Genomic DNA, 8,734 nt, shown 5'->3' with positions numbered 1-8,734 from the left:
GAGAGTGGTGTGAGGTGGAGGTGAGGTGAGAGGTGAGTGAGGTGAGAGGGCAGGTAGGTGAGTGGGGTGACTGAGAGTGGAGAGTGAGTAGAGTGACTGAGTAAGAGGTGAGTGGTGGGTGAGTGAGTGGGTGAGGAGAGTGAGTGGAGAGGAGTGAGGTGAGTGGGTGAGGTGAGTGAGGGTGAGTGAGTGAGGGATGAGGTGAGGTGAAAAAGAATTGGTGGGTGAGGTGAGTGGTGAGAGTGAGTGAGGGTGAGTGAGGTGGAGAGGTGAGTGAGTGAGTGAGGTGAGTGAGTGAGGAGTGGGTGAGTGAGTGGGTGGAGTGGGTGAGTGGGTGAGTGAGTGAGTGAGGAGAGTGAGGTGTGAGTGGGTGAGAGAGTGGGTGAGTGTGAGGTGAGTGAGAGTGAGAATTGAGTGGTGGAGTGGGTGGTGGTGGGAGAGTGAGTGTGAGTGGTGGAGTGGAGTGTGGGTGGGTGAGAGAGTGAGAGTGAGAGGTGAGGTGGAGTGGGTGAGGTGGTGAGGGAGTGAGAGGTGTGGTGGAGGTGAGTGGAGTAGAATTGATGGGTGACTGGTGAGTAAGAGGTGGGTGGGTGGGTGAGGTGGGGGGTGGAGTGGGTGAGTGGAGTGGAGTGAGGTGAGTGGGTGAGTGGTGAGGTGAGAGTGAGAGTGTGAGGTGAGAGTGAGTGGAGGTGAGGTGAGAGTGAGTGGTGAGTGGGTGGGTGGAGTGGGTGAGGTGAGTGGGTGAGAGTGAGTGAGTGAGTGAGGTGGGTGAGAGAGTGGAGTGAGAGAGTGAGGTGAGTGAGTGAGGTGAGAGTGAGTGAGGAGTGAGAGTGAGTGAGGGAGTGAGGAGTAGAGGTGAGTGAGGGGTGAGAGTGAGTGAGAGTGAGTGAGGGGAGTGAGGGGTGAGGTGAGGTGAGGTGAGAGTGAGGAGGTGAGGTGAGGTGGGTGAGTGGGTGAGTGGTGGGTGGAGGTGAGGTGGGTGGAGTGAGGTGGGTGAGTGGAGTGGAGTAGGTGAGAGTGAGTGAGTGGTGAGTGGGTGAGTGGAGTGAGAGAGAGAGAGAGAGAGAGAGAGAGGTGAGAGAGTGATGGGGTGATAGAGTGGTGAGGTGAGAGTGGTGAGAGTGAGGTGAGGAGAGTGAGTGGGTGGTGGAGTAGAGTGATAGAGTGACTGAGTAGAGGTGAGTGGTGAGTGAGGTGGGAGAGTGAGGTGAGAGTGAGTGGGTGAGTGGAGGTGAGGTGAGGTGAGGGAGTGGTGGTGGTGAGGTGAGTGAGGTGGTGAGTGAGTGAGGTGAGGTGGTGAGTGAGTGAGTGAGTGAGAGTGAGAGTGGGTGAGTGGTGAGAGAGTGAGTGGTGAGAGGTGAGGAGTGAGTGAGGTGAGGAGAGTAAGTGATGAGAGTGACTGAGTAAGAGAGAGTGAGTGGGTGAGTGAGAGTGAGGTGAGTGGGTGAGTGGAGTGAGTGTGGGTGGTGAGTGAGTGAGGTGAGTGAGTGAGTGAGGTGAGTGAGGGAGGTGAGGTGGGTGAGGGGGGTGAGAATGAGGTGGGTGAGGGGGTGAGTGAGTGAGGTGAGTGAGGGGTGGGTGGAGTGAGAGGTGGTAGGTGAGGTGGTGGGTAGTGGGTGGGTGGGTAGGTGAGGTGGGTGGGTGCGATCGTGGAAATGCGAGGAGGTGGGTGTGGAGTGGAGTGAGGAGAGTGGGTGAGTGAGTGAGAGAGTGAGAGGTAGGTGAGTGGGTGAGTGAGGTAAGAGAGAGTGAGTGTGAGTGGGTGAGGTGGAGTCTGGGTGGTGGAGGTGGGTGGTGGATGAGGTGTGAGTGGGTGGTGGTGAGGTGGAGTGGGTGAGAGAGTGGGAGGTGAGAGAGAGTGGAGTGGGTGAGTGAGGCTGAGGTAAAGGGTGAGGGGTGAGAGTGAGTGAGGGAGTGAGAATGAAGGAGGTGGTGAGGGGTGAGTGGGTGAGAGTGGAGTGGGGGAGTGAGGAGTGAGGTGGGTGGTGAGGTGAGGAGAGTGGGTGAAGGGGAGTGAGTGAGGTGAGGTGGTGGAGTGGTGAGTGAGTGAGAGTGAGTGAGTGGTGAGTGAGTGGTGAGTGGGTGAGTGAGTGGAGTGAGAGAGTGAGGTGTGGAGGTGGGTGGGAGAGTGGGTGGGTGGTGAGGAGTGAGTGGAGTGGTGAGGTGAGGTGAGAGAGGTGGAGTGGGGAGAGTGAGTGGAGGTGGGTGAGGTGAGAGTGGAGTGAGGGGTGGGAGGTGGAGTGAGGGTGAGAGATGAGAGGTGAGTGAGTGAGTGGGTGGGGTGAGGTGAGGTGAGGGGGTGAGGTAGGTGGTGTGAGTGAGTGAGTGAGAGGTGAGTGAGGGTGAGTGGGTGAGGTGAGGTGAGGTGGTGGTGAGAGTGGAGTGAGAGGTGAGGTGAGAGAGTGAGTGAGAGTGGGTGAGGTGAGTGAGTGAGAGTGGAGTGAGGTGAGGTGAGTGAGAGTGAGTGAGAATGAGGCAAAGGTGAGGTGGGGGGGTGAGTGGGGTGAGAGTGGAGTGAGGGTGAGGTGAGAGGTGAGGTGAGTGAGTGAGAGTGAGAGTGGGTGAGGTGGGTGAGGGCCAGTGGTGGTGCAGGTGAGTGGTGAGTGGGTGAGTGAGTGAGTGAGAGTGAGAGTGGTGGGTGAGTGGGTGGTAGGTGGGGTGAGTGGGAGTGGAGTGAGAGAGTGAGGGTGTAGGTGAGTGAGAGAGTGAGAGTGAGGTGAGAGTGAGAGAGTGGAGTGAGTGGAGTGGCAGTGAGGAGAGTGGAGGTGTGAGTGTGAGTGAGGTGAGAGAGGCAGTGTGAGTGAGTAGGTGGAGTGGGTGAGGTGAGGTGAGGTGAGAATTGAGTGAGGGAGGGAGGGAGGAGGTGAGGTGAGGTGGGTGGGTGAGGTGAGGTGAGGTGAGGTGGGTGAGGGGTGAGGTGAAAGAGGTGAGTGAGTGGAGTGGAGTGAGGTGAGTGGGGTGAGGCCAGGTGAGTGGAGTGGTGGTGAGTGAGGCAGTGGTGAGTGGTGAGTGGTGAGGTGAGGTGGAGTGAGAGGTGAGGTGTGGTGGAGTGAGAGAGTGAGGTGAGTCTGTGAGAGGGTGAGGTGTAGGAGGTGGAGTGGAGAGGTGGTGGTGGGTGGGTGAGGTGAGAGTGAGGTGGGGTGAGTGAGTGAGTGAGGTGAGTGAGGTGAGAGTGGAGTGAGTGAGGGGGTGAGAGTGGGTGGGTGAGTGAGTGAGTGAGAGTGAGTGAGAGTGAGGGAGAGTGAGAAGAGTGAGAGAGTAGGAAGAGGTGAGGTGAGGGGTGAGTGGAGTGGTGAGTGAGTGAGTAGAGTGAGTGAGTGAGTGGGTGAGTGAGTGAGAGTGAGGTGAGTGGTGAGGTGAAGGTGAGAGTGGGTGAGGTGGAGTGGAGTGGTGAGTGGGTGGAGTGGGTGAGTGAGGTGAGTGGAGGTGGTGGGTGAGGTGAAGGGTGGAGTGAGTGAAGGTGAGGTGAGAGGTGAGAGAGTGAGTGGGGTGGGTGAGGAGTGAGTGGGGTGGGTGGGTGGGTGGGTGAGGTGGAGGTGGTGAGTGGTGAGGTGGACAGGTGGAGGTGAGGGTGAGTGGAGGTGGGCTGAGTGGGTGAGTGAGAGAGTGAGGTGAGTGGGAGGTGAGAGTGAGGTGAGGTGAGGTGAGTGTGGAGTGGAGTGAGAGAGTGAGAGTGGGTGGTGAGGTGGTGAGAGGTGAGTGGTGAGTGAGAGAGTGAGAGGTGGGTGAGTGAGGTGGGTGAGAGTGCCCAGGTGAGGGAGTGAGTGAGAGGTGAGGTGAGGTGAGTGAGGTGAGGTGAGTGAGGTGGGGTGAGTGAGGTGGTGGAGTGAGTGAGGTGAGGTGGTGAGTGAGTGAGGTGGAGTGGAGTGAGTGGGTGTAGTGAGTGAGTGGAGTGAGGAGAGGGAGGGAGGGAGGGAGAGGAGGGAGAGTGAGAGTGAGGTGGGCAGGTGAGTGAGTGAGGTGAGGTGAGAGTGAGTGAGTGAGTGATGAGGTGAGGTGAGGGGGTGAGGGAGAGTGAGGAGAGTGAGAGGTGAGGTGAGGGAGTGGAGTGAGAGAGTGAGGTGTGAGGTGGGTGGTGAGGCTGAGTGGGTGGAGTGGGTGAGTGGGTGAGGTGGGTGGAGTGGTGAGGTGGGTGAGTGGGAGGTGGAGTGAGGTGGTGAGAGAGTGGAGTGTGGGTGGGTGAGAGGTGGTGGGTGGTGAGGTGGTGAGAGTGAGCAGTGAGGTGAGGTGGTGGTGGTGGTGAGAGTGGGTGAGGGGATGGGTGAGTCGAGAGAGTGGTGAGTGGAGTGAGGTGAGGTGGTGGGTGGTGGTGGAGTGAGGAGAGTGTGAGGTGGAGTGGTGGTGAGTGGAGGTGGTGGGTGAGTGAGTGAGTGAGTGGGGTGAGTGGGTGGGTGGGTGAGTGGTGGGTGAGGCTCAGGAGAGTGGAGTGGAGTGGGTGAGGAGGTGAGAGAGTGAGTGAGAGTGGGTGAGGGGTGAGGTGGGTGAGGTGAGGTGAGGTGAGGTGAGAGTGAGGTGTGGAGTGGGTGAGAGGTGAGTGTGAGTGAGTGAGAGGTGAGTGGGTGAGTGAGAGTGAGAGGTAGGTGAGTGAGTGAGGGTGAGGGTAGGTGGAGTGGTGGGGTGGTGGAGGTGAGGTGAGGAGGTGAGGTGAGGTGAGGTGAGGTGGGTGGGTGGGTGAGGTGAGTGGTGGAGGTGAGGTGAGTGGGTGGAGTGGTGGTGTGGTGAGGTGAGGTGAGGAGAGTGAGTGGTGGAGTGAGGTGGTGAGTGAGTGAGTGGTGAGAGTGAGTGAGTGAGGTGAGGGGGTGAGGAGTGGGTGGTGGAGGTGAGTGGGTGGTGGTGAGGAGTGGTGGGTGAGAGTGGTGAGGGGGTGAGAATGAGGTGGTGTGAGGGGTGGTGAGGTGGTGGGTGAGTGGTGAGAGTGAGAGAGTGAGGTGTGGGTGAGGTGAGAGAGTGGGTGAGTGAGGTGGAGAGTGAGGTGTGAGTGAGTGAGGAGGAGTGAGTGTGAGTGGAGTGGGAGAGTGAGTGAGTGAGAGTGAGTGTGAGGTGAGGGGGTGAGGTGAGAGTGAGTGAGTGAGTGAGTGAGTGGAGTGAGGTGAGTGAGAGTGGGTGAGGGTGAGAGGGAGTGAGAGAGTGAGAGAGAGTGAGAGAGTGAGAGAGTGAGTGAGGTGAGAGGTGAGTGAGGTGAGTGGGTGAGAGTGAGTGGGAGGTGGGTGGGTGGGTGAGGTGAAAGGTGAGGTGAGGTGAGAGTGGGTGAGGTGAGGTGAGGTGGGTGGGTGAGGTGGGTGAGGTGAGAGAGTGAGTGTGAGTGGGTGAGGTGAGGTGGTGAGGTGGGTGAGAGGTGAGTGTGAGGTGAGGTGAGAGGGGTGGAGTGGGTGGAGTGGGTGAGGTGGAGTGAGGGGTGAGTGGAGGTGAGTGAGAGTGGGTGAGTGGGGTGAGTGAGGTGAGTGAGGTGAGGTGAGTGAGTGGAGTGAGGTGAGAGTGAGTGGGTGGGTGGTGAGTGAGTGAGAGAGTGAGAGAGTGAGTGAGGTGGTAGAGTGGGTGAGAGTGAGTGAGTGAGTGAGTGAGGTGGCGTGAGGTGAGGTGGTGAGGAGGTGGAGTGGAGTGAGAGTGGTGGGAGTGAGAGTGAGGTGAGTGGTGAGGTGAGGTGAGTGAGTGAGTGAGTGGGTGGGTGGTGAGTGAGTGAGTGAGTGAGTGAGTGAGTGAGAGAGTGAGTGAGTGAGTGAGTGAGTGAGTGGGTGAGAGTGGTGAGTGAGTGAGTGGAGGTGAGTGGTGAGGTGAGTGAGGTGAGTGGTGGGTGAGTGGGTGAGGTGAGTGGTGGGTGGGTGAGTGAGTGAGTGGAGAGTGAGAGAGTGAGGTGAGTGAGTGAGGTGAGGTGAGTGAGGGGTGGGTGAGGTGGAGTGAGGTGAGGTGAGTGAGGTGAGAGGTGGGTGAGGTGGGTGGGTGAGGTGGAGTGGTGGGTGGGTGAGGTGAGGTGAGGTGAGTGAGTGAGGTGAGGTGAGGTGGGTGAGTGAGTGAGTGGGTGGAGGTGAGGTGAGTGGTGAGTGGTGAGGTGAGAGTGGTGGGTGAGGTGGAGGTGGAGTGAGTGGTGAGTGGGTGAGTGAGTGAGGTGAGTGAGGGAGTGAGTGAGGTGAGTGGAGTGGGTGAGGGTGAGAGTGAGTGAGTGGGTGAGTGAGTGAGTGGGGAGGGAGGGAGGGGTGAGTGGAGGTGAGTGAGAGTGAGTGAGGGTGAGAGGTGAGTGAGGGTGAGTGAGTGGAGGTGAGGGGAGTGGGTGAGAGTGAGTGAGGTGAGTGAGGGGAGTGAGGTGAGTGAGTGAGGTGGAGTGGAGTGAGGAGGGAGGGTGAGTGAGGGAGGGAGGAGTGGTGAGGTGGTGAGGTGAGTGGTGGTGAGTGAGGTGAGGTGAGTGAGTGGTGAGGTGGAGTGGGTGAGTGAGTGAGTGGGTGAGGGAGGGAGGGTGAGGTGGGTGGAGGTGAGTGGTGGTGAGTGAGTGGAGTGGGTGAGAGTGGGTGGTGAGTGAGTGAGGGAGGGGGTGAGTGAGTGAGTGAGGAGTGAGTGAGTGGAGTGAGTGAGTGAGGGAGTGAGGGGTGAGTGAGGGGGTGAGTGAGTGGGGGAGGTGAGTGGGGGAGGGTGAGGGTGGAGTGAGGGAGTGAGGGAGTGAGTGAGGGAGTGAGAGTGAGTGAGTGAGTGAGTGAGTGAGTGAGAGTGAGTGAGAGTGAGTGAGGGAGTGAGAGTGAGTGAGTGAGTGAGTGAGTGAGTGAGGGAGTGAGTGAGAGTGAGTGAGAGTGAGTGAGGGAGTGAGAGTGAGTGAGTGAGTGAGTGAGTGAGTGAGTGAGGGAGGGAGGGAGGGAGTGAGAGAGTGAGTGAGTGAGTGAGAGAGTGAGTGAGTGAGAGAGTGAGTGAGTGAGATGGGAGGCTCTTCCTCACATCTTCATCCGAGTCCGAGTCCAACTGAAGATACGAACGATGTTCACGTCATCAGACGCTTCTTTAGAGAGGAATGAGAAGAATAGAATTCTCCTGATGAAAGAAACATTTCAACTTAAATCGACTTGTTATGGGAAATAAAGTTTCGCTTTGTTCTAATTTTCAACACAGTTTTATTTTAATATTTCTTTATTAACGTCAGGTCTGATGTGTAAATTCAGTCTCTTCTGTTTCACATGATGAATAGAACACGTAATGTAACATAAAACATGTCAATATTCATCGTTTTAACACCGTTTCATGTTCTCACTCGTCTCCCGTCTGTAATATAAAGGAAACCTACAGTAACGAGGACAAGGACGTCTTTTTCACGGATTTTGGACAGGGCTGAAACGGAGCAGCGAGGCCGAGTGAGGGCGATCGGTTGATCTCGATCTTATCGTGATAGATTAAAGCACTAAGCGTGGCTCGTGGATGGTTGTGAGCAGCATGTGAAATGGAAATATAATCTGGAAAAGACGACAGTCCTGAAGTTCTCCAGGAACTCGGGAAAAAGTTACAGCAGCACCGAAAAGGAAAAAAAAAACATTCTACAATTCAGAGGCGATGAAAATAAAACCGGTGCTGTTCCTGTACGGATGAGTTCCTCTCGTCTTTTCTCTCTCTCTCCTTAAGCAACCCTAACCTTCCCATACTCTACTTCCCCAATTAACCGTCCCAGTCAGTGTCCGCCGACTCGCCGAGGCAGACCCCGTGTGCGTGAAAGCCCCCCAATCCCCTGCTCCGTTTCCCGTCTCCCAATCAGCACTGGGGTAATAGCAGCCGGGGTCCGGTGTCACCGCGTTACAGCCGTTAATGGAAGAGCTCCATCGGCCGGGCGCCTGTCACAGCATTACCGCCGGCTTTCATCCACCGCTGGTCACTAAACTAATGGGAGAGATGGAGATGAGATGGGGGAGGACGAGTGGGAAATGAGAGCGCTGTGGGGGGTGGAGGAGAGGTGACAGGGAGGGAGATGGAGAGGATAAAGGAGGGAGAGGAGTCGTGTCTAGCACCTTTTCCTAATTTGCGGAGGCTAAAGCTTACGGCTGAAGGCAGAGAGATTCGATTCCGTGTCATTTAACAGGGTGAATGAGGAGGACGCCGCCGCCGCCGGTGCTTTTCCCCGTCGAGTCCAAAGACCTCTAAAAGCAGCGGAGCTGCACGAGAAAAACAGCTTAGGCTCCGAAAGTCCACCGAAGCACGGCTCCAGATATCTCTCCGGCTGAACAGATATCCGTTTCGCGTCCGGAGATTTGACAAGCAAGGCTGGGTCCGAACAGTATCGCTCAAACGCTCCGCTGCCGCCAATCAGCCGCTTTCCTTCTTTCTCTCCTCACTCCTCCGTCGTCTGGCCGCGTGATAGAAAAGTCCTCGACAAAAGATCTATCGCTAACGCTTTCTGAATAAAATGTCTGTATGAAAAGTGACGAGCGAGAACAGGTGAAAGGACACGAGATAGAATTCAGCCTTTTTTTAAAGAAAAAATATTCGATAAGCAGGGCCTTTTGAAAAGCGGGAAAAGAGTGGAGTGTGTGTTTTTTTTTTTTTTGGGGGGGGGGGGGTTGGGATCTATTACCCCGAGTGTGATGCGGCGTGACAGCACTAAAGCGGCCCGGCGGTTTTTCTTCGACACCTCGGCAATCTCCTTTCATTACTTCACTTAAATGTTTAGCTGTCGTGCTCGGCTTCTCGCTGATTACATGCTGACCCCCCCCCCTCTCTCTCTGGTGTGAGCAGGTCATCTTCAGGCCTGCTGCTAGTGATTGAATCTGGA

This window comes from Hemibagrus wyckioides, linkage group LG05 (assembly GCF_019097595.1).
Source record: "Hemibagrus wyckioides isolate EC202008001 linkage group LG05, SWU_Hwy_1.0, whole genome shotgun sequence".
In the NCBI taxonomy this organism is placed as follows: domain Eukaryota; kingdom Metazoa; phylum Chordata; class Actinopteri; order Siluriformes; family Bagridae; genus Hemibagrus; species Hemibagrus wyckioides.
This window is presented reverse-complemented; position numbering follows the sequence as displayed.